This window comes from Crassostrea angulata, chromosome 4 (assembly GCF_025612915.1).
Source record: "Crassostrea angulata isolate pt1a10 chromosome 4, ASM2561291v2, whole genome shotgun sequence".
NCBI classification, from domain to species: Eukaryota; Metazoa; Mollusca; class Bivalvia; order Ostreida; family Ostreidae; genus Magallana; species Magallana angulata.
The window spans coordinates 33,959,042-33,973,573 of record NC_069114.1 but is presented as its reverse complement, the minus strand read 5'-3'; the positions used below and the strand labels follow the sequence as shown (position 1 = coordinate 33,973,573).

Genomic DNA, 14,532 nt, shown 5'->3' with positions numbered 1-14,532 from the left:
ATACTCATTTATGCCGAATGTTTCTGTTTATTGATATTAATATAAAGACGGAAATATTTCAAACCTATTGACAAATTCAATTACTTGGCAACAAATGATTATTTAAACTTGAGTTATACAAACATGAACCTTGTTAGCAGAAGTGTTTATTTATCTATAATGCATTTAATTTTTTTTAAAGTATCCGTATTATTCCACAATGTAACTACACTAAGGTTTTAAAAGAAATATTGTTTATATCATTAAATATAAAAAACCCCGTATAAAACAGTATATATACAGAAACCTATCTGATATCTTTATGCATAAATCAATAACACATTATCGTTAAAAACTCCATTATATTTTAAACGTACATTTACCTCAATATGCCGATGATGGTGAAGGAAGCAATAAAACCATTTGACAAGGTTGGAATCGTAAGCGACTGAAAACGCGTTGGGACTTACTTTCTTCAAAAACGATTATCAAAATAATAAAAAAAACCAAGCAAATAACTTCAAATGAAATAAAATGTTAATGATTTAAATGAACTTTGTATTGCATGTCAATTGATGAAAGAGTACATTAGGCCATGCTAAACTTAACATAATGAGTTGAATTGTTCTTTAACTCGGTTCTCCATTTTAATCTTTTTTTATATTGTAATCGTATAGTGGTTATTGTAACGTCACGGCACCAATGTAATCGTATAGTGGTTATAACTTTAATTTATACCAAGAGTTCAATGATATACTAGTCGCTAAAGTAAAGTCAGTCTCAAATCTGTCAGTTTTTTTTTTTTTTTTTTTTTTTTTAAAAGGTTCTAGAAATTTATATCAACGCTCAATCACTCTGTCACATATTTACGAGCATTTCAAAATCACACTAACTCTAGCCTAAGTTCCAGCTACATGTTAATGAAAACACTTGTTATGGTACCATATATTTATTAATGAGCAAATGTTATATGCACAAATATACAATTATACAAACTTCCCGTTATCACCATCCTTACCAAGTAACAACGTAAATGTAAGCCTGCCTTAAAGTTAATTGAAAGTCCAAGTAATCCAAACCTAATGCCAACCCACTTAGCACGGAATAAACGCCTTGCATGCTACACAATGGAAATTTAAGGGACAATACACTTAGCGACGCAATGAACGAGACGGGAAACGGAGACTGGGGCCCACCCATCTACCCGGGGAAGTGAGTTGACTCGAACCTTAGAGAAGATTCCACGTTAACTGCCGGACTAGGCAAATCCTGACTTTATATACACCGCGCTCTGGGGGTGTGTTTCTCTTAACCAATCAGAACGACTATATGTATTTATAACTCAAACCAGCTTTTCCCCACATCATTATGAATAATACAGACACCTTCCGAATAATACTTAAACAAATACAGCCAATCATATTTATCGATACGTTTTGCTTAAGCTATAATATATGAACATGTGCTTGACATGTGACCATGCTTAATATAATCCTATCACACTATCAACCAATGTTTTATCTTGCTTAAGAAAAGAGTACAGGATTTATTTTACTTCAGACAAAATGCATGCGGTATACTGTTCATTCTATGGATACTGAAAATCACATCACATCATATACATGTACATAATGCAAACACATCTTTCATGGTAGTTTTTAGAGGTAAAATGTACAACCAAATTTCAACACCATTAACTTTTATTCAAGAAAAGTAAAACCAGGGTATGCGGTAACAATCCATTCCTGGATAGTATACATCTTTTATTTATCCCTAATGATTTATACAAAGTATTGTTTCCAAAACATATCAGAAATATTTTAGAGTCGTCTTATTCAAAGCCCGACATTTCGATAACTTCTAAGTGAACAAGCAAGAAAGTCTGCAACAGCGACTAATAGTTTTCTTCGGTGTTAATAAATACCTATTTACTGACTATTTGGACACTAGGCAGATGTCGTTATAGGCAGTAAATATGGTTATATCTACTCAATATTCATAGTCTGTTTTCGCTTTTGAAGCAAAATAGTTGTTAACAATATACAATTCTGTCACCATTCTTTGTTTAACGAGTAAAATGCGATAAAACATAGAATAAGTAATCAAATGCATGTAAATAAAAATAGAAAACATTTATCAAAAAAGATTTACTATATATAAATAAAAATTAAAATATACCCGCACAATGGTAATCTTTTCCTTCAAACATTGATAAATACATCGTAAGACTTAGAATGACCTGACAAATAAATCTATATTTGTAGCTGTATGGTACAAATACTCACTATTCGACGTATTCAAACATGCTCTAACCATATCCGTGGATGTAGGAAAGATAATTATAGATGCGGCGAGGAAAACTTTGAGTAACACAAATATGTGTTGATGAAAAAATAACCTTATTAAAAATCCAACGAAATAAAAATTCAAAGCAGAGCTACACGGACCTCGAAAAAGATAGAGGTAGGATCAGGTGCATAGGCGGAGCATCCTCTTCTGTCTGGTCACACCCGCCGTGTGCTCTTATTCGTAATCGGAAAAAACGTAAAAGGCCGTAGAAGATTAGGTGATAAATTATGGTCTAACAATGAGTATGCCTCGCCTTAGAAACTGTTCATACTAAGAGCATGCTCTTGCGTATCGAATTAACTGAAATATAAAGACACCATATGCAGGTGATGAATGTATACTGCTACATAAGTAAGGAAAGTAGACAATAGAAAAAATTGAAGACATCGCGTTTATCATAAAGTTTTGTTGTAAGGTTACCATCAATGTCCATTTCCAGTAAAATATCCAAATATGAAACAGATGACGCAAACTCTGTGATAACGTTCATTTCAAGTTCACTGGGATATATCGAGTCGAAATAAGTATGGAAATAACAATTGTTATTTGATAATGCGTCGTCGATATACCTGAATGTTGAGTTGAAGGCCACAGCGAGTGATTTATCTTTTTCACCTTTAAGTTTTTGAATAAATTCTGCTTCATAAGAATACAAAAATAGGTCTGCTAACAATCGGGCACATGGTACCCATGGGAATTTCAACAGATCGTTGGAAGACTTGATCTCCAAAAAACTACATAGATGTTGTCTGTCAGAAACTCAAGCATCTCTTTAATGTCAACTTAAGAGTACGTGTGTGTGCAATCAGAATGGTTTTTAGATATATAATATTTTTTTAGCTTTCCAACGACAAGGTAAGCATTTTTACGACTTTCCTTTTTATTAAAGAAACAACTGTCGTTGATATCAAAAAGCCTAGATTTTAATTTGTCATTAGGAATGGTTGCTTAAAATGTTAAAAACTGTACGTTTCGATGCAATTGATTTTGGTAAGATTTTGTGACATCAAAGTTTCTAATAATTCTTGAGAGTTTTTTAGTATTCAAAATTAATTCACACCACCTCTGGAGTATATTGTAATACAGTAACCTTAAAGATTCTCCTTCACTACTCTAAGAATTTTAGTAAGGAGTAAAGAGAAAGGTTTGGTAGAACATTTACTGGAACCTGCTATATATCTCTGTTTGTAAGGACGTTTGTCAAGCTTTGGAATCCAGTACAAATAAGGTAGATCAAAATCATTTTGTCTATTGGGGAAATTAAAGATATCCATAACCGATTTATGATTTTGAAGTATTTCCTGCTTGGAAAGACTGCTGTGAGGGTAAGTATAGGATAAATACCATGTGTAGAATCGAAACCTAGTTTTTAAAAAATGCAATTAATATAATGTGCTTTAAAACAAAGACAATGTTGTTACTTGCCTTATCGGCAGGGACCAGTAATACTGATCGTGCAATTTATCTAGTTCTTTTCTCACTTATACTTTATTGAAAAGAAAAGGATAGATGATTTTTATTTGACCTCTCAGTCGTTTAATACGAGATTTTAATATACATCTGATGCTTTAACCTACTCTGAGAAGGTATCAAGGTCTTCTTTTTTAGATTTTGCCCATCGCTTGGCGTAATCTTCAACAGAATTCATGATATGTATAAAATTACGACGCCGTGTGAAGGATCTAGGTTCCCTAAATTTTGGTCCTTTCATAATAAGTGATATTAGGTCTTCGCTGTTAACTAAATCAACATCTCTCACGACCAATTCAGTTTATCAATAAGATCAAAAGCAAGTGTTGTATATAAGTATGTATACACATTTGGTTAATCAAAACAATAAAAAACTTGTGTACGTGTTGACCAATTAATATTATTCATATATAATTATTTTTATGATTAGCTGTCCTCAAGTTTAGAATATTCATTGGTATGAGATGAATTAGTTTTATTTATTCGTTCCATGGGTATGCCAGGATAAAGTAATAAAACCAATCTACGCATCTCATGGAGTGGCGTTTAACAGCATTTCTCTTTGGTTAACTTGATTTGTCCATTTATATTGTACTCTATTGAATCTGACACTTTGCATGCATCTCGTCCTGTTGAACGTTATCTGTGCATACGTATTAGATTAATATTAACGGTTGATTTCTTTTACTTAGTTCATTTCAATTGTTGTTATTTTAGGAAATCGCAAGTGATTGGGAACTCTATTAAAATTAATATAGCATTTTGTAGCAATATAAATATTAATAAGTATATATACACGTAGGTATAACTAATATATTTGAAAAGAAAATGTTGTAAAAAATACCCATATAGTAAGCATTTGAGCACACGTCTTTTGTATTCATAAACACTAAATAAATACTCATCTCCTGAAAAACAAAACCATAAGATTTCTACAGAAGAAATCGAAAATCCAAATGTTTTAAAAACCAAACATTATACAAGACTATGCGTGCATTTCTACGAGATGTATACATTAATATTTGATATTTGAAAATGGTAATAATAATATGTTATATATTGGTACGTGATACCTTTATTATACGAAAAAAGGGATGAAATGATTTCATTCTTATAATATATATTCAGTATATATTCTCAATGACCTGAGAAACTTGGTAACACAAGTAAAAATTAACCTTTTTTACACACATTGATTACATTTCAGGAACATATATATGTATCAAGTATTTACTATTACAACTACATAAAATTAGATGACACACCTAAAAGGAATCCGATGTTTTCTATCAGAATCATTTTCAATCCAGTATTATAACATATGCAAATTGAAAAGATCAATCTTGTCAGTGTAATATAATTAAAAAAAAAATATACGACAAGAAAAAGCATTAGGTGTGTAAATAACAGAAGAAAAACAATAGTTGGCCTGTACTGATCTTTTAGTTGGACATTTTGATTTTCAAATCCGCTACAATCAGTAGATCCGCTGAAAATTCAGATCCCTGAGTCAAACGTCAAGGATATACATGTGTCATAACAACTGACTTTGTAAGCTATACTTACGGTTTTCTCTGTCTCTGGAATATCATTTTATGAAAACACACGGCGTTAGCAATTATTTTTTCTGTGATTTCCTTTCCTCGCAATTGGCTATATGTGTTTTGATTTATGGTCCACTGTACTAACAATGTTTGAAAATGTAAAAGAGGCCCTGCAACACGGGTGTTACATTACCAGTAGCTGTCAAATACGTTTCTACTTACTAAATGGTTTTTAACTGTGACTTTTAAGTGATTATATGTTTTCATTATGAATGTTGTGCGATAATGACAAATATTAACTTTCATAATTTAAAGATTGGTTTCTCAATTTATGAATGGCACTATCCGATTACAAGAGATATTATCCTTAAGGTGGTTTGGGACAATTCCATGTTGTTACATATCGTTTATCGAAATAAACAATAAAATGATGTGTAATTATATATTAAGTAGTTTCTTTCCCGATATTGTCACTTAACAGGGAAGCGCAGTGGGTTAGAGGGTTTACTACGAATCTGCAAGTCATGAGTTCAAATCCTGCTTGGGCTTTTACAATTTTTACCTCTCCAAATATTTTTAAAAGCTATTTTCTAGTTAAATATTGTAAAATTTGACAATTCTAAACCGATGGAAATATTTGAATTATAACATACATTAATCCATAATAATATTGACAGATGTCCCATACCACCTTAATTTATATAAGTATCCACTTTGACATAAAACTGTACAATAACAATGGATTTCATGTTACATGTATTCAAATTTTAATGAGTGTACATATCAAACGATTCTTATTATCATATATTTTTAAGCAAAGTTTACAACATTAGCATATTGATAAGATGATATTTGAGAAAAATACAACAAATAACAATCTTTTAACTATATATATAACCTGTTTAATATTCATGGATTATTTGGTACAATAATGAACGTTAAAAAGTACATATAACCACCTGATATGAAAACAAAAATGCCTACATGTAACACTCGTTTACAAGAAATACTTGAAATGAGCCTTTGCTTCAAATGGAGCAAAAACAAAGACTCCTGACCAGTTATTAAAATGAAATATGACTAGCAATTCTTTACAAAGCTATGCAATAAAATATGCAATAGAAACAAATTTCAACCTTCAATGAATATATCAGATAGATAATTTCAATTTCAGAATAAAAAATACAAAATTTGTGAATTGAAATATTCATTATTCAGTTACTTAAGAATAATAGATAGAGATGTGCAATTAATTTAAATTAAGAAAGCTATCATCACCAATTAATACATGTGTCCCTATTAGCCAAATAACAACATCAATAATACATGTAGTGCTATTAGTAAAATAAAATCATCAATTTATACATGTAGCGCTATTGGACAACTATTATCAATTAATACATGTATCACTATTGGCCAAATAACAACATCCATTCATACATGTAGTGCTATTAGTAAAATAAAATCTTTAATTCATACATGTAGCCTTTTTAGACATCTATAATCAATTCATACATGTAACACTATTAGACAACTACATGTGTTAGCATTAATAACCAAACAAAATCAATTCACACATGTAGCACTTATCTATTAGTCAAATAAAATCATCAATTCGTACATGTAGTGCTATTAGACAACTATTATCATCATACATGTTGCACTAAAAGCTAAATAACATCATCGATTCATACATGTAGAACTAATAACCAAACAACATCAATTCATACTTGAAGCACTATTTGCCAAATAACATCATCAATTTAAACATGTAGCAATGTAAGACAACTATGAACATTAATTTATGTATGTACGTTTCACTATTGGCCAAATAACATCACCAATTGATGTAGCGCTGTTAGCCAAATAACCTCATCAATTTATACATGTAGCACCATTAGTCTAAAAACATCATCAATTCAAACATATAGCACAAAAAGCTAGCCAAGTAACATCATCCATTCACACAAGTGCTATAAGATAACTTTTATCATCAAATCATTCCTAAAATTCCATTTTCTATCATACATCCTTTATTGATACATGTAGCCCTATTAGCCAAATAACATAATCAATTCATACCTGTAGAGCTATTAGTCCAAACATTATCAATTCATGTACATATAGTGTTAATAGAGGACTAACATCATAATTCATACATGAAATGTTATTAAAGAACTGACAACATTAATGTTTTTATCAAACTTACATTATCAATTCATTCTTGTAGCACTATTAGACAAACAAAATTATCAATTCATACATGTAGACCTACTAACCAACATTCATACATGTAGCACTTTTGGCCAAATAACATCATCAATTCAGACAAGTGACCTTAGACAAAATTTATCATCAAAACATTAATGAATTGTTATTATCTAGCTTACATCCTCAATTGATACATATTTATTACATGTTTGTCTATTAGAGGTCTAACAATCAATTTATACCTGTAGCACTATTAGATGACTTACATCATTCATACACATATAGTGCTATTAGAGGACTAACATCATCAATTCATGCATGTATCACAATTAACCAAATGATATGATCAAGTGACTGTGATACTTCATTGCAAACTTTAAATTGAAATTCTAGCTGGCAAGAGTTTGAACAATAACTTAACTAAAAAGACAAATTCTGATTTTCTTTACATCAATACTAAAAGTATCAACATGTATACATTTACACCAGTGTGACAGTATCAGGAAATTGGATACCATTTCAAGAATAACAGATATCAGAAGTAATCACCCTCACATTCAAAGTGAAAGAGTATTTCCTATACGAAATTATTCTTAACCAAGTGTCAGTTCAGAGACAATACTGGATAATACTTGGCTATGTTCAACGGCAACAAGATCACTGATTACATTTTGTAGATCTTCATCATTTTCTGCACTTTCCTCGCCTTTCACTATGTTGGATACTTTCTGCTTTTTCAAACATAAGTTTCCAAAGAAGCTTCTAATCTGTTGAGGAGAGAGCCATTCATCTGGAGAAAACACTCTGTTTCCCTCTCCATCTGTTTCAGATCGTTGTCTAGAAGCTGTGGACTTGGTTTTTTCCCCGTCTCTTCTCCATTTCTGAACAAGCCAGTGAGGTAATTTCTCACCTTTCCAGAAAAGCGGGATGTCTTTTTTCTTCGTTTTAGAGCGTAGCCATGGCTTTCACAGAAATTTGTTGGTTGTTCAAAAACCACTGGGACAGATGAGAGAATTTGTTGATTAAGTCGAAGTTCACTGCACTGTGCTGACCAAAGCCTTTTACTCCTGTCCTCAAGGGTGTCCAACTGCTGTTCATCATAGACATGCTGACCGACAGAAAGGTGTTGGACAAGTTGGTTCTCTTTCCTAAATACTTTGATGCAGTCTGGATCAATGCAAGGAAAATGGTCCTGTTGTTTAACTCCTTGAATGGTAGTTGGCTTTGGGTCTGGCTGTTTCACTCCAGAGAAGACCTGAAGGATACCACATGCATATAGTAATTAATAAACTTGATAATACCTACACTCAGAAATAACCATATACCCCAGGTATTAAAAATATGTTTTGTGTTCTTAAAATTTGACAATATTTGTTAAGAATCAAATAAACATGTAAAAGCAATTTTTTGAGTAAGATTCTAAAGCTATTTTGCAATGGCACATCCTATAAACAGTTTTTAAGTTACTGATTTCACTCTAATTACTAACACTGATATATATAATTCTAGAAATGTTTAAGCTGAGCATATTAGACTACTATTAGTAACAATATGTACTCTAATATGCTGCAATTTGACAAAATGTGTCATTTTGATGCAATCCATCATTCATAACTGTAAAATGATTGAAATAGTTACAAAGTACTTACCAAGTTCTCATCTTTCAATAGCAACTTTTCTGAAATTCTAGTCATATCTTCTGCTGAAATAAGCTTTCCTCTAAGGCCATATGCTTTATATGCCATCATTCCATCGTTTTGAAAAATGAAATTGTTATGCTGTGATATCTGGAAGGATTTGAGCTGTCCGGAAAGCACTGGTGTTTAGGGTTCAGCTAAGAGATCTACTACTGAGATGTAGGTGTTTCTGATGCCACCATGACTTTCAAGTGCCAACTTCATCTGTTAAGCATTGAGGATGTCATTACCTTCATTCACATAGTTCAGCATGTGAAGTCTGCAAGTTCCAGTCCTAGAGTCACACAGGTCCTTGTCTGATTGATTGTACTCCTTTATAGATAATGGCAGCTCATCACAGAATTTCCACAGGTAGGACAGCATTTGCAATGCATGAGAGCATCCAGCATTATCTGATCTAATATATGCATCCCTAAGATGTGGATGAAGAGACTTTAATGTCTGGAAAGCATCACCAAAGATCTGACTCACCAAGTGCCAACCCTGCTTACCTTCTTCAATGAGATGAATCATAGAAATAATGTCAAACTTGTTATTGTTGTCAATGTCATCTGAATGTGGGTGACAGATAACAGCACAAATCATGTGCCAACTAATGCCCTGCTTCCCAAACCACTCACTCTGTGTCTCACGGAAAGTCTGAGGCAAGTACTTCATGGCCCAATCGGCAATTATCAACACCTCATGTGACTTCAAGTTTTGGAGAATGTTCCTTTTACACAAGTCCTGATTAACATTCCTGATTAAATGATCCCTCAAACTTTCTCTGCTGACACCCCAAAGTCATGTTTAACTTCTTCCCTTTCTTTGATGCTTGGAAAATTTGTACCCTCTATTAAGTCATGAATTTCGGTTCTAACACTGTACATGATGTCACAAGACTCACAGGTACCAGTGTGAGCATGCTGGCACTCTTCTTCCGACAATGCATATTGTATACAGTGTTGAGCACAGTCACTTTCAGGTCTGATGTGACTTCCAAACCCACTCTTTAAATGCAGCTTCAAAGTGTCAATCTTCCCTTTAAGTTCAGTTATTCTAATCTCTGGAAATGCAAGATTTGACACAATCCTCTTCAAGGTATCGATGCCCTCTAGACCATCATTAACAAAGTTGTCCAAACCATGAAGAGATTGAAGCTGGGAGGCTGCACATGCCTTGATAATTTTGTAAAGAGTTGCCCTGGATGGAGAAATTAGAGAATTCTCCTTGCAGTAGTTTTCATATGCGGTAATAAGCCGAGAAGCAATCATTGTTCTAATCATCTTTGGAACTTTCACTGTAAGGCCTGAGGATAACTTCAAGTTTTTTTATCCAAAACCAACAACTTGAAGATAACACGGAGCAGAAATGAATTCAATAAAGTGATGAATTTTCTCCTTTGAAAGACGTAGTCGGGATATTTTTGGTGGAGTTACATACTGTCCAGGTCCATGTGTTGAAGCGTACTTTCTTGCAGCATCAATTTTGTAGATGGTCAATCCTTCAATAAAAGTCTGAAGCTCTGACTTGGTGTACATTCCCACAATTATGGACAAAATCTGTATCTTAGTTGTATAATCTTCAGCTTTTCGGTAAGCAGTGAGTTCTACAACAGTCTCTGTGAGGGGATCTTTAGGTCTGGATTCCTGATCTTTAGGTTTTATGCTTTCCAAGACATCCTTCATCAAGAGGGAGCCCTGGGATGGTGCAATGCTTTTACAAACATATTGGAAGGCAGTACGAGCTTGACGTATGTAGTACATTCTCGTTGAATACTGAAGTTGATCTAGATCCATTGATGGCTGTGATTTTAAAGGGGAGTACTTTACATCTGACATTAATTCCATAGCTTCATTAAAGATTTCACGCTGTGATCTTTCATCTTTGGACCAATCAGACCCCACAGTTTTCTGAGATGACAGAAGATCAAAATCTAAAAATAAATATAACAACTAGATCGATCTCGTTACGAGTAACGAGTAGGTCTTCCTTGCGATTTCTGTTTTTAATCATACCATGAATAATCGATATAATTTTAGAATTACCCCCCCCCCCCCCACACACACACACACTTTCATATAATGTATACAAATCCCTAATTACGTAATAAATGGGTGTTGCAATGAGTTTTCCAGATAGATATTGCTACAATTAACAACTTTGTTTTTATAATGCATTACGAGATCTTAATCGTTTTTATGTAATTTGTAATAGACTTTACGAGTTTCTTGCCCTCCCCCCCCCCAAAAAAAAGGGGCCAGCCCCTTTTTCTTGATTTCTTTGGAAAGGTCTTAAAAATACTAACAATTTTTGTTCTTACACCCATCTAAAATTGTTTATCATTTTTGAGATACAAATGTATGAATATTTTAGGGGCCAGCCCTCTAGATCCTTAATGGGGACAGGAATTCGTGTTTTGATAAGTGGAATCGATTTAAATCATAAATTCAAACATTTTCTCTTCTATCATGTCTAACAAAAAATGTCTACTTCTCTAGTTATATTGCATCAAAGTTTAAGTACTTTGGCCCCTAAAAATCCCTAATTACGTAATAAATGGGCGTGGCAATAATTTTTTCTAATAGATATTGGTACGATCAACAACTTTGCTTCTATATTGCATTACAAAATCTTTATCGTTTTTAAGGTATTTGTAATAGAGTTTAAGAGTGCCTTTGCCCCTAAATAAAGGGGCCAGCCCCTTTTTTTTGATTTTGTTGGAAAGAACTTTTGATTATCTACCACTTTTGTTATATATGTTTTAACAAAATATCAACTGATAAAAAGATATAAATCAAAACGTGTGAAAATTTTGAATGAAAATTCGTGCCCAATTTTCGTGCCCAGGCGAGCTCCATGAAATGGCGCAACAGGCATTAAACAACTACATGCTGCACAACTTCAAACTATAGTCTACCTATCCTGAAAATTTCAATTTCATATCTCTTATGGTTTCCGAGTTTATAGCTGCACAAAATGGGTCGTCAAAAATTACAAAATGGCCGACAATTCGGTACCGGAAGTGACTACGAAAAAATTAAGGAAAATGTATAAAGTTTAGATCACGCCCAACCATCTGTGAAAAAATGGTTGAGATCGGTCGAATAGATTTCGAGAAATCTCGTGCACAAAATTTGGAAAAAAAAAATAATAATAATAACTAGACACGATCTCGTTGCGAGCAACGAGGAGGTCTTCCGTCCGATTTTTAGAATATGGAATGACCTTACGCTTGATCTCCGCCAACGGAATGATCCGGAAAATGAGGCGGGATCTATGAGTAATGGGTGAAAGACTATCTATCCCTTTGGTGTCCCTTATTTGAGGGATCAGCTCCTTTTCATTCAGTCTAGTCAAAAGGTATTTTTGTGTACCACTAATAAGTGTTTAGAAATTTGGTTACCGTTTTTGAGATATCTGGGAAAAATCGTTTTGATATCCGGTCCTAAAACTCCTTTTAGGGTCCAGATAACAAACAATATATGGTTGTACATTGTTAAGCTCAATATTTTGAGCATCTTTTGTTCAATATTGCTTTCCAAAGTTTTCCTCCATTTTGAGATATTGAGCATCAAAGTTGTAGACTTCTGGCCCCTTAAAATCCCTAATTATGTAACATAAGAGTAAATGATTGGCATGTATAGGTAAATAACATTAGAATGAACATAATTGCTTCTATAACGTATCACAAAATCTTTCACAGTAAAAAGTTATCATCAAAAGACTTTAGAGCCCCCTCAGCCCCTTATTTGAAGGACCAGCCCCTTTTTCATGATTTCAAATGAAAGCTCTTGTCAATTCAAACACTTTTTGTTCAAAAAGTAATTACAAATTTTGTACCGTTCTCGAGATTACTTGAGAGGGTCGTTTTAGGGGCCGACCCTGTAACTCCCTTTAAGGACTGCATAACAAATAAATTATGGTTGATTATTGTTAAGCTCAATAATTTGAGCATCTTTTGTTCAATATTGCTTATCCAAATGTTTCTTCATTTTGAGATATTAAGCATCAAAGTTTTGGACTTTTGGCCCCTTAAAATCCCTAATTACGTAACATAGGTGTAAATGATTGCCATGTATAGGTAAAAAACCTAAGAATGAACATAATTGCTTATATAACGCATCACAAAATATTTCACGGTAAAAGGTTATCATTAAAAGACTTTAGAGCCCCTTCAGCCCCTTATTTGAAGGGCCAGCCCCTTTTTCATGATTTCAAATGAAAGCTCTTGTCAATTCTAACACATTTTGTTCAAAAGGTGTTTACAAATTTTGTACCGTTCTCGAGATATCGGGAGAGGGTCGTTTTAGGGGCCGACCCCGTAACTCCTTTTAGGGACCGCATAACAAGGAAATTATGGTTTCAGATTGTTAAGCTCAATATTTTGAGCATCTTTTGTTAAATATTGCTTATCCAAATGTTTCTTAATTTTGAGATATAGAACATCAAAGTTTTGGACTTCTGGCCCCTTAAAATCCCTAATTACGTAACATAGGAGTAAATGATTGCCATGATTAGGTTAATAACCTAAGAATAAACATAATTGCTTCTATAACGCATCACAAAATATTTCACGGTAAAAAGTTATCATTAAAAGACTTTAGAGCCCCCTCAGCCCCTAATTTGGAGGGCCAGCCCCTTTTTCATGATCTCAAATGAAAGCTCTTGATTTAATTAAGTTTTTTTGTTCTACATGTTTTAACAAAATGCTTTCAAGAAAAGAGATATTCAAAGAAAACCAAGAAAAATCATGACGCCTTTTTTATCTTAATTTTCAAGCTCGGGCGAGCTTCGGCGCTCTTTGAGATAAAGATGATTAATGACCATTAGACACTATTTCAGTCTTTCGTCTATCAGCCCTGAAAAGTTCAACATCATATCTTCAATGGTAAAAGAGGAGTTCTCGGTACAAAATACCCCTATAAAAACTGATAAATCCACGATATCTCGAGACAGGAAGTGACGTCATCAACAACAAAAATTTCCAACAAGGTTCAGATCAATACCTATCAGAACTGAAAATTTGACGTAAATCGGTTGAGCCGTTTCCGAGAAATCGCGTGCACAAAATCAGTAAGAAAAAAAAAAAATAATAATAATAGGGAAAAAGAAACCTAAGAAAAACAATAAGGTCTTCCGTTGGAAACGGAAGACCTTAATAAGAAACAGTACGAAAACAATAAGGTCTTCCGTTGGAAACGGAAGACCTTAATAAATATTATATATATACCGGTATATTCCTTCAAATATATTTATTCAAAGTATTACACTAAACCCAGCTGTTGGATACACGCATATAT

The 14,532-nt window shown here is 33.2% G+C and overlaps 1 pseudogene; it reads right to left on the bottom strand.

The window, feature by feature from the left end:
• Window positions 1–8,289: 8,289 nt before the first annotated feature.
• On the bottom strand, window positions 8,290–9,502 carry LOC128182234 (uncharacterized; annotated as a pseudogene).
• Between the last annotated feature and the right edge of the window lie 5,030 nt (window positions 9,503–14,532).